At 40.7% G+C, this 16522-nt stretch overlaps 1 long non-coding RNA gene across 1 annotated transcript; it reads left to right on the forward strand.

The window, feature by feature from the left end:
* Positions 1 to 351: 351 nt before the first annotated feature.
* LOC137352637 (uncharacterized) lies at positions 352 to 15605 on the forward strand. Its single transcript, XR_010969745.1, has 3 exons — positions 352 to 397; positions 13505 to 13532; positions 15526 to 15605. It is a non-coding gene; the product is annotated as an uncharacterized lncRNA (long non-coding RNA).
* Positions 15606 to 16522: the final 917 nt, after the last annotated feature.

Genomic DNA, 16522 nt, shown 5'->3' on the forward strand with positions numbered 1-16522 from the left:
CAGTCCCCTTTAGGATTTTTGATTTGTTTCTATGACACTGAAAGGCTGTCTCTCCTAAAAACAAATGGATTATTTTTCCAGCTACAGTTTGGTTAATAACCTGAGGTGACTCAGTATTTTTATGCCCCATTAATTACCCTTCGATAACTCACAGTCACATAATAATCACATCTAGCTATGCAGCGAGCCCTCTTACCACACAGTGGGACATTCCCAGCCGTGGTTTATGGCTATCAGGTGTCACTGTAAGCTATTTGCTCATAGTTCTCCTTCTCCTTGCACCCTTCCCAAATTACAGTAGTTGGTGCGCTATAGAAATTGTGCAGTCCTTGTTCTGGATTCTGCAGCAGGCGATACTGTTAGTAATGGACTGACCAAGCTTCTTACTGTTATTCATGTGAGTGCCTCACCATTCCATACTCTGTTTTTTTGATCTGCCGGATCCTCACTCTAGTCCTTCCATATACCTTTAGTTTTTTTCTCACCTGTCATTTGGACCTCCTACTCTCCATTCTCCTGGCTCCTGCTGATTTTCTAGTTGCTCTTTCTTGAGCTGTTGTTTTTTTTCTCTCTCTCTTATGCATGAGCACACAGACACATTAGCCAACTTTTGTGTCTAACAATGACCAGTTGTTGTTTGCATGTATAGCAATGGAAAATATCAATGTTTATGTTGTTCAAATCTTGTTCCAATCTTCACTTTTCTATTCTGTAACTCGATTAATGTTCCTCCAATGTACTTGTTAAGTTTTCATGTATTCTCTGCGGTAATGATAGAGCCTTGGCACTAACAATGATTAAGTTGCTTTGTGTTACTTTTAGTTTGAATCTGATTTTAGTGAAATGTGTAGAAATATTTATTTTGTTTCTCAGCATGTATTTCCGGTTCAAGCATTCTATTGAGTTCATGGAATTAGACAATTAGGCTTTGGAATATGTCTATGATTCTATTAAAAGTATATATCACTGGAAAAGCTAGAGTGTGTCAGACAACCTTCCTGTGTTATACGTTCAAGCAACACATTGAAAAGACTAGGCAACCAAAACATTTGACTTGTTCTTCACTCCTCATTTACCTGAACTCAATTCCTATATGATTGTAGAAGTTCTCAATGAAGTTGCTCAGCATTGTTGAAGTACTTAAGAGGCTCTTTCACAGCAATATCGACATTATGGAATAAAAGCAAAATACTGCAGATGCAGGAAATCTGAAATAAAAACAGAAAATGCTGGAAATACTCAGCAGCATCTGTGTAGAGAGAAGCAGAGTTAACCTTTCAGTTCTGATGAAAGGTCACAGACCTGAAAAGTTAACTCTGCTTCTCTCTGCATAGATGCTGCCAGACATATAGATATTATGGAGTTCGTTGTCTTGTCCTGACTGTTTTGTTGCTTATAACCTTCAAAATCAATTATCTCCATGAATATATTATTGCATGGATAAGCAGGCCAATCAGCGTTCCTTTTTCCAGTTCTATAACAATGCTACACATCATCTATGATGTTTCAGGAGTGTCGGCCTTCTGTGTCACCTGACAAATGTGCTGTATGATCTTGGATGGCGTGTCTTCACCATATTTTATGAGCTTTGCACTGAGGTTGTTCATAATCAGTGCCTGCAGAATTTCAAGAGCAAAATACTGCGATTGTTGGAAATCTGAAATAAAGACAGAAAATGCTGGAAATACTCAGCAGGTCTGGCAACATCTGTGGAGACATAAACAGAGTTAACGTTTCAGGTCAAGGACCTTTCATCAGAACTGGGAGAGGTTAGAAATGTAGTATGTTTTTAGCAGGTGTAATGGGGTAGGGTGGAAAAAAGAACAAAAGGCAAGGTCTGTGATAGGGTGGAAGACAGGAGAGATTAAATGACAAAAGAGTTACTAATGCAGGGACAAAGGGAGTGGTAATGAGGCAAGAAAATAAACAAAAGATGTACCTAGAGCAGGTGTGAATGACAGAAATGATGAACAGTTACCATCCAAAAGCAAAAACAAGAGAAACACAAGGGTAAGACCGAAACATGGAAAGAAGAGGAAACAAAATGGGGGCAGAGATTACAGTCTGAAATCATTAAACTCAGAGGCTGCAAGGGGTGTAGGTGAGAGGTATTTTGTGAATTTATTGAAAAGGCCAAAAGACCAACCAACAATGATCCACAACATTGCTAATGAGACTAAGCAGTAATAGATATGCCATGGGAACAGTGGGAATGGCAAGGGAGTGCTGAGTGACACAATTTAGAACTACGGACAAGATGGTACATGGGATTAACGAATGTGTCTTCATGAGAGCCGAATCCAACTGAAAGCAGGCAGAAACATTTGGAAAAAAGTAAAGGGCTTTGTCAAGTCTTGTTTGTTTCATTTACTTATTTTGCAAATATTTTGTTGTTGCTTTAAACTTTTGTGGGTATAGTTACACAGAAAGGTAAATGGCAGCCACTGAAAGAGAGAAAGAGATAGGAATTGCACTGGTCATAAAACCAGACAACATGTGTCAGCTCTTTGGTTTAAGATTCATTTCCATAAATATGATGTTATACCATAAATATCAAATCAAATTGAATAGAAGCAATTTATAATATATAACTTTATTCGTGAACAAGAAACCACATTCGGATTCTGTAAGTGGAGGGGAAGATATAAAGCCTCCCTTCCTCCTAACCAGTTCTGCTCTACTCAATTACTTGACCAAGCCTTCAATGATATTTTAAGTGTGCATTTACACTGTAACTTTACACTGCTTTGCAACAATAACCCCGGAGTTTGGTTCTAATCTGACTCCAGAGGGAAGAAGTACAAAAAATCCTGGAGGGGTTTGACACCACATCAAATGTAATTCCAATGCCATGTCAACCCTGATTTAACAAGTATTCAGAAGATAGCTTAGACTTCATATGCACCTTTTAAACTTAGTTAAAACTGCTTTGAGATTGCAAACACTCCTGCCCATACTTTCAAATGACTTAAATTCAATGGCTGTGAGCAGCGTCTTACCCACATGTATAAACAGGAATGCTCAGTTCTCTTTCCTGGCTGGGAGAGTTCAAATCAGAGCCAGTCAGTGTAAACAAGATACTGCTGGGTAGAGCCCATACTGCAGCTATCAGTCTCATCTCTGAGTACAGAATCTGTATAGCAGCAAATCTCAAAGGCAAAGAGAGCAAATGCTTGTGTTTTGCACATGTACCAAAATACTCCTGTTTAATACATCGCCAAATTATTACAATTAGTCTCAGCATTAATGATATGCGTTTTAAAGGAGATAATATGTTCGGTGTAGTTGTTGTAACTACAGTCCCCACTACTTATTCCATCCCTGATGATCACAGGCAGCTGCCTACATTGGGCAACTGGCATTAACCATTTGCCATTTCCAATGACATCAACTACAAAGACACCGCTAACAGCACAAGGTATTTTCGGCGATTCAAAGTGCAATTAAGTACTGTTAACTACTCACCCGAGGAGCTGAGGGCCACAGTACTGCAGTGATGGTGTTTGTATCTGGGTTTAATTGTCATTCTGACTGAGGCTTGTGAGAAGGACACAGTGCCAATGATCAACACTGGGTCTCTTTGATGCTCAGAGGTCTCTGATAGGAACTAAATTGGATGTGAGGTTGTGGTCAGTCTGTTCCAGTCTTACAGTGAGCAACTTAAGAGCTGCTGCATCCTTTAAACTCTTGGGCAGGCAAAGCAGGGAACCTAGGCCAGATTTAAGAACAGTAAGTAAATGTCTCAAGTTTAGACAGTTTTTGATACTTCGACTACTATCCACTGCTTATAGCAAGCAAATCCCGTTACCTCCACATGCCCACTATAGAACCATAGAACCGTAGAAAAATTACAGCACTGAAGGAGGCCATTCAGCCCATCACGTCCATGCTGGCTGAAAAAAACTAGCCACCCAATCTAATCCCACCTTCCAGCACCTGGTCTGTAGCCTTGCAGGTTACATCACTTCAGGTGCACGTCCAGGTACCTTTCAAAAGAATTAAGGGTTTTTGCCTCCACCACCGTTCCTGGCAGTGAATTTCAGACATTCACCACCCTCTGGGTGAAAAAGTTTTTCCTCATGTCCCCTCTAATCCTTCTACCAATCACCTTAAATCTGTGCCCCCTAGTAATTGGTCTCTCTGCTAGGGGAAACAAGTTCTTCCTGTCTACTCTATCTAGGCCCCTCATAATTTTGTACACCTCTATTAAGTCATCCCCCAGCCTCCTCTGTTCTAAGGAAAACAACCCTAGCCGATCCAATCTTTCCTCATAGCTGCAACTTATGAGCCCTGGCAACATTCTTGTAAATCTCCTCCGTACTCTCTCCAGAGCCTTGCAGGTTACAGCACTTCAGGTGCACGTCCAGTCATGTGGTGACCAGAATGGTACGCAATACTCCAGCTGTGGCCTAACCAGTGATTTATACAGTTCCAGCATTATATCCCTGAATTTTGAATTCTATACCTCGGCCAATAAAGGAAAGCATTCCACATGCCTTCTTCACCACTCTGTATACCTGTCCTGTCACCTTCAGGGACCTGTGGACATGCACTCCAAGGTCTCACTTCTTCTACCCCTCTCAATATCCTCCAATTTATTGTGTATTCCCTCACTTTATTTGCCCTCCCCAAATGCATTACCTCACACTTACCTGGATTGAATTCCATTTGCCACTTTTCCACCCACTCAACCAAACCATTGATATCATTCTGGAATCTACAGCTATCCTCTTCACTATCAACTACACGGACAATTTTTGTGTCATCAGCAAATTTCCCAATCATACCTCCCACATTTAAGTCCAAATCATTAATATATACCACAAACAGGAAGGAACCCAACACTGAGCCCTGTGGAACGCCACTGGAAACCGCTTTCCTTTCAATAAAACATCCATCAACTACTACCCTTTGTTTCCTGTCACTGAGCCAATTCTGGATCCAACCTGCCACATTCCCCTTTATCCCATGGGCTTTCATTTTACTGACCAGTCTGCTATGCGGGACCTTGTCAAATCCCTTACTAAAGTCCATGTAGACCACATCCACTACACTACCCACATCAATTCTTCTTGTTACGTTCTCAAAAAACCCAATTAAGTTAGTAAGGCATGACCTTCCCTTACCAAATCCATGCTGACTATCCCTGATTAATCCATGCCTTTCTAAGTGGCAGTTTATCCTGTCCCTCAGAATTGCTTCTAACAATTTACCCACCACCGAGGTCAGACTGCCCAGCCTATAATTATTTGGCCTCTCCCTCGCACCCTTTTTAAACAATGTTACAATGTCCACAGACCTCCAATCATCTGGTACCTCTACTGTATCTAGTGAGGATTTGAAGATGATCCTCAGCACATCCGTTATTTCCTCTCTGGCTTCCTTTAACAACCTGGGATGCAATTCATCCAGCCCTGGCAATTTATCCACTTTCAAGGATGTCAGACCCTCTAGTACTTCCTCTCCCATTATGCTGATCATATCTAATATTTCACACTCCTCCTCTTTAACTACAGTGTCTGCATCATCCCTCTCCTTTGTGAAGACAGAGACAAAAAAACTCATTAAGTACCCTGCCCACATCTTCTATATCCACACATAAGTTCCCTTGTACATCTCTGATAGACCCTACCCTTTCCTTAGTTATCCTCTTGCTCTTAATGTACTGATAAAACATCTTTGGGTTTTTCTTGCTTTTACCTGCCAATAATTTTTCATGTCCTCTCTTTGCTTTTCTAATTTCCTTTTTTACTTCACCCCTGCATTTTCTATACTCCTCTAGGCTTTCTAAAGTATTAAGATATTTGTGATCGTCATAAGCTTTCTTTTTCTGCTTTAACTTACCCTGTAAGCTTCTAGATAGCCAGGGGGTTCTAGATTTGGCCGTACTACCCTTAATCTTTGTGGGGACATGCCTACACTGTGCCTGTAGTATCTTGCTTTTGAATGCCTCCCACTAGTTTGCCACTGATTTTCCTTCAAGTAGCTGTATCCAGTCCACTTTCGTCAGATCACCTCACAGCTTCTTAAAATTTGCCTTCCCCCAATTTACAACTTTCACTCCTATTTTATCTTTGTCCTTTTTCATGATTATGCTAAAACTTACTGTATTATGGTCACTATCTCCAAAATGGTCACCCACTGTTACTTCCTCCACTCGCCCAGCTTCATTACTGAAGACTAAATCTAGAATTGCACCCCCTTTTGTTGGGCCTGTTACGTGCTGGCTAAAATGTTCTCTTGAACGCAGTTCAATAATTTTATTCCCCCTGTGCCCTTCACACTGTATCCCAGTTGATATTGGGGTAGTTGAAATCCCCAACTATTATTGCCCGATTATTTTTGCACTCATAAATTTGCCTACATATTTGCTCTTCTATCTCCCTCTCACTATTTGGGGGTCTATAGTACAATCTTAGTAGTGTGGCTGCCCCTTTTTTATTTCTGAGCTCCACCCATATGGCCTCATTTGATGATTCATTTAGCATATCATCGCTCCTCAAAGCTGTTATTAATTCCTTAACTAATAATGCTTCACCCCCTCCATTTTTATCTTCCTCACTATCCCACCTGAAAACTCTATATCCAGGGATGTTGAGTTGCCATTCTTGCCCCTCCTTAAGCCAAGTTTCCATTATAGCAACAATATCATAAGCAGTATATTACAAGAAAAACTATATTGCAAGAAAAATAAAAGGAAGAACTTGCATTGATATAGCATTTTTCACATCTTTAAAATGTCCGAAAGTGATTCAAGGTTGTTGAGTCACTTTTGAAATTTGTCACTGCGTGTTTTCTAGGCAAACGCAGAAGCCAAACTACATCCAGCAAGTTCCCACGATTAGCAGTGAGATGAACGATGAATGAATGTGTTGGTGGATGGATGATCGTTAGACAGCAGGACACCCTGCTCCTCTTCAAAAAGCTCCATGGATCTTCAATACCCACTGCAGCAGGCAGTCATCCCAATTCAAAAACAGTATCAGTACTGAACTGAAGCATTAGCCTAGTTCGGTGCATAAGTCTAGGAGTGGGGTTTAAACCTACGATCTTCTGACTTAGAAGCAAGAGTTCTAACACTGAGCCAAGCTGTCAGCAACTCAATCAACCTACAAAAGTGTCTGATACATTGGAAGTGCATGTCTCCACACAAATGTTTGCATCATCCCAAACAGAATTAAACTAGACCTATTTTGGATTAGGTGGTGTGGAAGGATTAGATGTTTCATGCCTATGAATTTGGTCTCAACTCCCAAAGTTTCATGTACCTTAATGTGAGACATCAATTCATTCTTGCATACCAGTGTACATGGTGACTGTGAGCAGCTCTTCACTTAATCTGTACTGGAAAGCCCTAACTGGCAAGGATAAAACAAATATGCCCTGTTTCAGCAATACTTCTTCACTGATCTGGAATCACTTGGTACCAGCTGATCCACAAAGCTCAGTGGCTCTTTTTGGATTGAGGAACCCACAATTCTGATAACACTGTCTCCTGGCAGAAAGTTGGCAACAGCAGTATGAGACAGTGTGGAAATAAATTACAGGAGAAAGGGTATAATGCAAGTTGCTGGAAAGTATTTGTCCACTAGTTCATCCCCACCTCCACCACCCCCCCCCCCCCCCCCCCCCCTCAACTGCAGTTGCTTCTTAGCCAGAGAAGAGAAATAAAAGAAATAAATACAAAAAGTAAAAATAAATAATCAAACAGTATGTAGAAATACCACCAGAGGATATGATGCTTGAAATGTTATTTGTTGTCTAAAACTGAAGATTAATTCTTCATGTACTTTTAAGATACCTCAAGCTGTCAAAAGTTAAACATTTGTCTTGAATGAAATTAAATAACACCATTTGATTTTGCAGAACTTTTTCATTGCAACTTCTTTATCGTTGTAATATTTTACAAGTTCTTAATTTTTTGATAGGTCAAAAGGGGCAAAGTAGTCACTAAATGAGAAGATTGAGTTTTTGACAGATTCTAAATCTAGCACATGTGGGCCAACAGATGCAGCGAAAACCATTCAAACATGTGACTTTACTGCCCTCTGCTGTTTGTCTGTTGTAAGAGCCTAATTGGCAAGGGTTACACTGAATTTTTAATCAGTGGAATTTTTAACATACTATTTAAAAAGCTACATTTTCATAAATTGACACATTACCAAGAGAAAATAAAATGAACTCATAAACAATACCTTTTTAAAAGATATAGATTCAAAATGACTTCAGCCAAAATAAAAATCACCTTTTTTATAATTAAATCAACTGTAAGCTTTCATAAACAAAAGTCTATTGTACTTTATTTTAACCTTTTCATAACTGACAGTGGTGTCACAAGCAGTAAAATTGGTTTCAGGCAGAATATCTTCTGTCTGTGTTACCAGATATTTATCAAAGCAACCACTGAGGTAACATCTAGATGATCACTGTTGACATTCAACCAACCCGCTCCCGAGTGAATGGGAATTCACAAGTGATTAATGCACAAGAGTATGCAATTTATTTACTGCAATCAAAATGGGCCAGCAAGGAAAAATACCACTTTCTTAATTATGCCAATTAGTGTTGAAATTGTTCTTTTAAAAATAGTGTGTTTTATCAATATCACAATAAAATATACAAGAGCTTTTTTCTAACAGTAGAGAGATGGGGTGAGAAAAATGCACATAAAAGGAAGCTGGATCACGCAGGGTCAAAATCCAGCCAGGACAACTTATAGCAAATAAAGGAGGTAGGCCTCATAGCTAAAGGGGTATGACTGGAAGGCAAGGAGAAACTCCCACACATTTCGACACTTAAAAGAATTTAATGAAGCAAAGTTAAAAATGCTGCTACTTAACCCAATTGTTGTTTTACCAATTTAATTTTATTAATCTTATTTTGCATTCTTAAGATTCACACAAGTTTTGCCTTACTTGGTACTATTGCGTACTTCCAGACAAATATTTCTTTTAATTTCAAAACCTCTGTTTTTACATCAAAAATTGCAAACTGCCCTAGTGCAGATTAGTGTTGTCCAATCGAGTCCCAAATGTGAATCCCGTGTTTAGCATGCAGAATTACATGCTAATGATCCACGGGACTTATTTAAATATTCCCCACGCAATTTGCTCCACTGGCAGCAGTCCAAAATGGCAGGTATTGTGTAGAAAAGCAGCACAAAGCACATTTGCATGAGGCAAAGAGTTGACCTCCTGATTAAGAGGTTCTCAGAAATAAAGGGCCTCGAACCCAATGGTAAAATGACCTGAGGCGAATTGCACCAGTGATCAACAGAAACACCTGGGCCAGGAGAAGAAGGAAGGAGTGTGGGATTCTCTTGAATGATGTCCACACGCATGCAAGAAAAAACTTAATGGTAATGTAGGATGTGCCATTTCCTGACACTGGCTTTACCCTCACTGAAGTAATGATTGTCACTATGCCCCCCAACTAGAGCCTGAAGAAAGATTTTTGCTGATATTCGCAGAAAAATGGTTAATGTGTTCATATGCATTCTTTGTACATTGCTTCGGAGAGGCATTACCCATTTAATATAAGAAAGTTAGCACCCATATTAAAGTAGCATGCTCCCTCGTGAACTGACATGATTGTTATATAAAATGTATTAAACATTTATCTGATAATTAGCAACAATAATTTATAGGTTTAGTAGATTGCTGGAATATAATGATTCAAGGCAAATCTACATGGTGGAGGTGAGTGGACATTCAATGAAGCATCTCACTTATCTGGTAAACAACATCAATTTGTCCTTTATTAAAACTTTCAATAAACCTGTTCCTAACCTGAGGAAAATCACTTAACTGATATATTGTCAGAGTTTCCCTTCTAATGGGCTCAATGTAGAAGTTTTCCTTATCAAAGCACAAAAATGAAATGACTAACAATGAAATAGTTAACAAAGTGTTAACATTTCAGAAAACACCTTCCTCTGGTCCACAGATAGAGGAGAAATTCAGCCATATATCCACATCTATAGCAATCAGTTCTACACCAGGGTGTTTGTCGGACTTAGTAGCTGTCAGTTATTTCAGTTCTAGGGAATATATACCAGCAAAAATTACAAGGGAATGCTTGATATAGACACGGATGAGGAAGAGGACAGGTGAACGGTGGATATAGCAGAAGTCATTAGGAGACTGTGGATGCTTATCCCAATGATCCTTTCCCTATTGAGTCATCGTCTCTTGAGGGAGCCTGGGAGGGTGCTAACCTGGGCAGCTGAAGGTGGTGCTCCAGTCTTTACCAGCCTATACAAAATACAGGACATGATCAATACAGAACAGTAAATCTGTCTGGCTTAAGCAAACAACAAGACTATCTTAATGTACATGGGGCAATCTAGCATTGATTGGATCAACTTCATGGTATAGTAAGTGCCAGCAGTGAGGTAAGCCAAGCTGGAATTAACAAACTGCAAGATTCAATCCAAACTGTCCTTCACCAGATGCAGGTTTCAGTGAAGACGGCGTATTGTGTTCTGTATAGCACCTGATGAGAAATCCAGCCAAAAAAGCTGAACTATCAGCATGTTACCAGGCTCTTAGATACACAGGGAACCTTGTGTACAGAAAATTAAGGAACATGTGTTCTGGCTCACCACGAGTCTAAATCAATCCTTCCTCAGCATTTCAATTCAGAAGCAATGAGGTGTGCATGATTCAGAATCCTATTGTTGCTCAGTAAAAATTTACTTCAAATAATTCCCAGCTACCAAACACACAGCACGCATTCCCTGTTTTGCAACAATAGCACCACAACAGCAATATTTCTAAACTTCTGGCTACGATTTAATATTAGAGATGTTTAAAAGGTGCACAGGAAAGCATGAGAACATTTTACCAGGAGCCCTGGAGTTGCTTCTCTTGTGCTGGTGGCGAGTTAGCTCTGGGCTGTGTCTGTACAGCCTCTTTTCAACAAAAGGTTGTGATATTTTTCTCTCAGCATGTGGGTGATTCTGGTAAGGCCACATTTACTGTCCCTCCCTACGCCCTGTACCTGTAGGGTAGCAAGGTCATTTGAGACCTCAGGGGGTGGTCGTCCCTGCCCTTTTGCGATTTGCCCCAGGCCCAGGTAAGGATCCCAGGCTCAGGGTTACGCACCATGGCCAATTGCAGAACCAGCACATTTTCAGTGGTGATGGTGGAAGAGCTGGAACCTGGAGGGACAATGGATCCTTCGGGAAGAGGACTTGTGTTTCTTTTAAAACACAGATGAGGAAGGCAACAGAAAAGCACCTCGTACTTTTTTCCAAGTCGTATGCTTATTTCTCATCAAAGTTAAAAAAGGGAGGCTCTTACGAACAAGTGAAGAGGAAAGTACAGGATGATGAGGTGCGGAGAAATGAGCAGAGGACCCGCCCTTGGGCAGATCACCACTACTGCTTAGTCCTTGGTCTATATTCTTCTGGGCGGAATTATTTTAAGGTTTGCTTCTGTGCACATCCAAAGAGATTCTTGTCGGTCAAGAACCAACTATTGGTCTGCACCAGAAAAAGAGCCTTGGAAGAGTAGTCCAGCATATAACCAAATCCATAGACTGGAACTAGAAACAGTGCTTTCCTTAAGGAAGTGGGCAGTATCACAGCAACTTATAACAATAAATAATTTTTTAAAAATCTTACAGTGGTGCAGTGGTTAGCACCACAGCCCCAGCGACCTGGGTTCAGTTCTGGGTACTGCCTGTGCGGAATTTGTAAGTTCTCCCTGTGATTGCGTGGGTTTCTGCTGGGTGATCTGGTTTCCTCCCACAGCCAAAGACTTGCAGGGTGATAGATAAACTGGCCATTGTAAATTGCCCCTAGTGTAGGTAGGTGGTTGGAGAATTGAGGGAAGGTGGGGATGTGGTAGGGAATATGGGATTAAAATGTAGAATTAGTATAAATGGGTTGTTGTTGGTCAGCACAGACTTGGTGGGCCGAAGGGCCTGTTTCAGTGCTGTATCTCTCTCTATGACTCTAAGTAAGGCAGCCACTGCTCAAAGACTGAAGATGCTTGCAATGAGGTCAATGATTACAATGTAAAAGTTCTTTTTGATGTATGAAACCAGATCAGGAACGAGGTGGCGTTTTAGTTAATCTCAAACAAGGAAAGCAACCCATCAAAAAAATAGACACAAATTCAGAGGATATAAAAAGGGATAATAGTTTGGTCCTTCATACTTCGGTCTCATACTTGAAAGAGATTTTGAAACAAATGGTTTTAGAAGTCTAACTACAAGTTTGAGAAACCAAAATGTCGCTCTGTCATTTCACTCTTAATTGCCCTGCACCTATGCAGACCCACAAAAAAGCTCACACAATTCTGCAGTCTCATGTCTAAAAGCATTGAACACCTCCTCCAGAATGTTTACTGTACTCCCACGGTAAGTGAGAATGTTGTGTAGTGTGCAGAATGTCAGTTTATTTTGGCATCTGAAATATGTCTTTGACATGCCAAAGGTCTTCTCTATTAGGCTGCCTGTAGCCCGATACACCTCATTATATCCTGGGATTTATAGATGTGGGAATGGCTTGATCAGCCAGTAATTTCAGTGTGCAACCCACTGTCAGCCACGATCATCCTGGGAAAACAAACATGTGACGTTATCCATCACATCACAAAACCACCCATTGCTCATTTAATGAAAACTTTTCCTGTTAAGGAATGCGAATTCAGTGAAGGAACAGACCCTCCTCATAGCAATTGTGCCCAGATCTTCGGGGGAAAGCGGCAGTATTATCAAAATTGTGCTTCCACATGGTGCCCCTGGGTTACAGAAGGGCAGATAGAATGATCTGCTCAGTTGACAGATGTACCTGATTAATAAATTTAGAATTGACAGCCTGGCTGATGAGGCCTTATCATCAGAAGGTGAGCAAGATGAACTGGTGACATAGAATTGGAGAACTACTTCCAAATTCACTGCTGACTGTCAAGGTTGTACTCACATTTGACTCACCTTTAAATCCAACTGCAATTTAGCATTTATATCTCCAAATATCTGCTTATTTAAGTGAAATGGCTACAGATCTGATTGATTTTTACTTCCAGGACCAAAAATACAAAGTCCTCAGTTAACTTAAATACTCTGTTCTTGGTTTGCTATCTCCCTTTAATACTGCTCATTCTGACTTAAAACCAAATAGAAGATGATAGCAATTTTGCCACAAAATTACTCTGTTTAATAAAAAGGGAAAATAGCTCATGAACTACACTTTTGCCCCCATACACCTCTTCCTTGAATTATCCAGAAGCAAAACCATGCTCAAGGTACCTTTAGCTCCAGAGCCGAGTCCAAAATGGAAACTCCAGTGCAGTGGAGTTTGGACTGTAGAATGGACAGAAAGATCACATTGCAGCTCTTCAAATTAAATTTACAAGTTTTGACCAAGCTTGACGTTTAGCCCATGTAACCTGCTTGATCTGTCGATTGCTACCCTTGTTTAAACTGACTTCCTATCATTTTCCTTTTGATGTTGAAAGGTCATCGATCTGAAGTATAATTCTGTTTCTCTCCACAGATACTGACTGAACTATTGAGTCTTTCAGGTATTTTCTGTTCTTACCTCTATCATTTGAAATAGCCTATTCCTGTTCATTCAAAGTCATCGCTGAGCTAAATAATTCGAATTATCCAACATTTTGAATTAAACAACCAGAATAAAACAGGAATTCAGCATTTTTTTAAGCAACCTTGTACCATCAGGAGTAGACTAAAGATTTTCGCCCAGAATTTGCTCGCATGGGGCATCTCTTGGAACAGTCAGAGTTAGTTAGACTTGCTTGTGCGCTTAGGTTTTAAAGTTATTTGCCCATGAAGGTGCTGGAAGTGTGAGCTGATGACATCGCAGAGAGGACAGCAATAGAATAAACACTGTGCGCTGGAATTTATATGGAGGCAGACGAAAACAGCAGTGGTCTGCCCGTGTAGACTGCACATCGCGGAGCGACTCATTTAAATAGCCGGGGCAAACCGCCCAGCGGAAGGAAGCGGGTGGTCTGTCCCCGGCAATGGCATCAGCCACCTTTGCACAGGTGCTGATGACATTTTTAAAGGGCTCCGAGCCCTAACATTCAATTTAATTATTTACAGGTAATTTCAAATAAAACATTTAAATCCATTTAAATTGCCCCTCTCCCACCACCCTGAAAACCATAAAATTAATCACTTGCCCTCTCCCCCCATCAAACGCTTCCCCTGTCCACCTGACCATCCCCCCCCCACTCCCCTAACCAAAGTGCTAACTTTACACTCTAACACTTTCCACCATCCTCGACACAAATGATATTATTTTGACCCCGCTCCCCCCACAAAACCTGCACAGAGAAACTTACCTTCTCCCCACCAATGTTTCGCCTCGGATCTCCAGACGGGGATCCAAAGGTGCGGAAGTGCCGGCCACCGGCACCAATATCGCACTGGGACAGACGGCGGGAGGAAGTAATTTATTCCTTTATTTAAATTAATTTACATATTCAAATTTGGCTCCCGTCGCCAAGCGACGGGGAGGGGGTTGGGGGGGCCGCCACAAAGCCTCGCTGTCGCCGACTATAACAGGCCGGGTCTTCCCAGTGTCGAGGCCCGTGCTAGGCCTCTGCCAGAGGCATTTTCCAGCACCCCCTCCTCCCCACTGCCATGACCCCCAACATTGGGGGGGGCGGGCTGTAAAATTCAGCCCACTGTAGCTCCTTAATGAATGGAAGTAAGCAGGGCAAGAGAAGAAAGGTGAACTCCAGTGGGTAAATTCAATGTCAAATCAAGTACAGAAAGAGAAATAAAGAGAGGGAAAGAAAGATTGGTTTAAGAGGGAGAAAAGAAAGTTAACTGGTTTTTATTTTAACCTTTGACATTTTCTAAATATCCCACAACAGTTCAATACTTGAAGAAGGAAACTCCATACTTTTAGTTGTTCAATTATGCAAGAGAGGTTCATTATTAACAATTTTCACATTGCTAAAACAGCACTTACATTATTAATTGCTAGACTTAAATTTATGTGGCGAGTTTACTGAGCAATTAATGTGCAAATATAGCAACTTCATGAAGGTCGTGGGGTGGTTAAGGGAGAGAGCAACGCAAACCAGTCAACACCTTGTGGCGATTTGCAATTCACGGGGCATCTCTTGCTTGCGGAAAGTTGCTGGCCGATTGGCACATTAACAATGGCCTGCATCTTTCAGACACCATCACCATTTTAGTAAATTCTGGGCCTTTAAATAACTGATATGATTCCAATCAAAAAGGTGGCAATCATTTTGCTTTTGATTTCCAAATCTACTTGGTTCACTTGCTAAAAAAATGTAATGGCAGAAATTTGATATATTTGCTAGTTATTCTGTAGAAATTATTCTGCAGAAATTGTCTCCCTTCTAAAAACAAATGTCCCATGAAAGGGTTTGATGAACTGCCACCTTGGAATTAAGTTCACAGTTCAACAGAGCAATGACAAGATAACAAAAAGTGGGCATTTATGTTCTTATGTTTCATCATGTCCAATTATTGTGGTGAAATAATTCTAAATTTTGTCTCTTTTTCTTCAAGCATTATCAATATTGTCAAAATAGGCATCAATCATTGTGCTAGAGGTTGGATTATGGAGAGCGGCAACATTAGGTTCAGGTACACACCAACGAATCCACACACAGGAAATCAAGGATCGATGCAATGTCCACCATTTCAGAAGAAGTCTGACAGGAAGTCAGCAAGCATCTCCATGATGTGGAAACAACAGAGACAAAATTACTTTTCAACTACCAGTGCTTGAGTCCACAGAGAAGATCACAGTAGGCATGTATGTAAAGCAAACAATTTAGATATTTGCCTTTATCTTGTCTGTTACATGACCGGGAACATGGCTGCAACAAGTTCAGCTAATGAGCCTAGTCCTGGTTCGTCAAGGCTAGCAAGTTATTGTATTCAACTATCATGACATCTATCTGCCCTTTCCTGTACAAAACTGGTATCATAAGTCCACAAAGTAGATCTTCCAGGTATTTTTCCATGGCAAGTTAATTCACATGCAATGGAAAATCCTAGGTGTGCTACCCACAATTTTCCAATATTCAAATTGGGTCAGATGTATCACCTTGGGCATGGACTCAGAAAATCTACACTTTTGGGTGAACCTGATTTTCTCACCTTGGCACCAGAAAATCCTGTAAATGAAGTGGATGGTAATCAGATTGTCAGATGCCATGACACCTTCTGCGGACAGTTGGGGTCCAATCGTAATTAAGTTTCAGTTCAAAGTTACGGTGCTCATCAATAACATGCTTATATTGGTGAATAACCACAATCATTCAGCACACCTGGGCCGTCTCATTCTGTAAAGCACAATCCTCTCCCCAGAGCATTCAAAGCACTGGAATTGTCTTTCATTGGTGTAGTGCATTGTCTTGTCTGACAGGTTGTACTTTAATTCTGTTGGCATACATGGGTTGTGCAATGGATCCTGAGTTAGGTTTTCAGTCATTGACTCAATTCTGCAATTGCCAGCTTTTCAGTCCGTATCAGGTTTAAAAGCTGCAGCCTGCGCCAA

This window comes from Heterodontus francisci, chromosome 38, assembly GCF_036365525.1.
Source record: "Heterodontus francisci isolate sHetFra1 chromosome 38, sHetFra1.hap1, whole genome shotgun sequence".
In the NCBI taxonomy this organism is placed as follows: Eukaryota; Metazoa; Chordata; class Chondrichthyes; order Heterodontiformes; family Heterodontidae; genus Heterodontus; species Heterodontus francisci.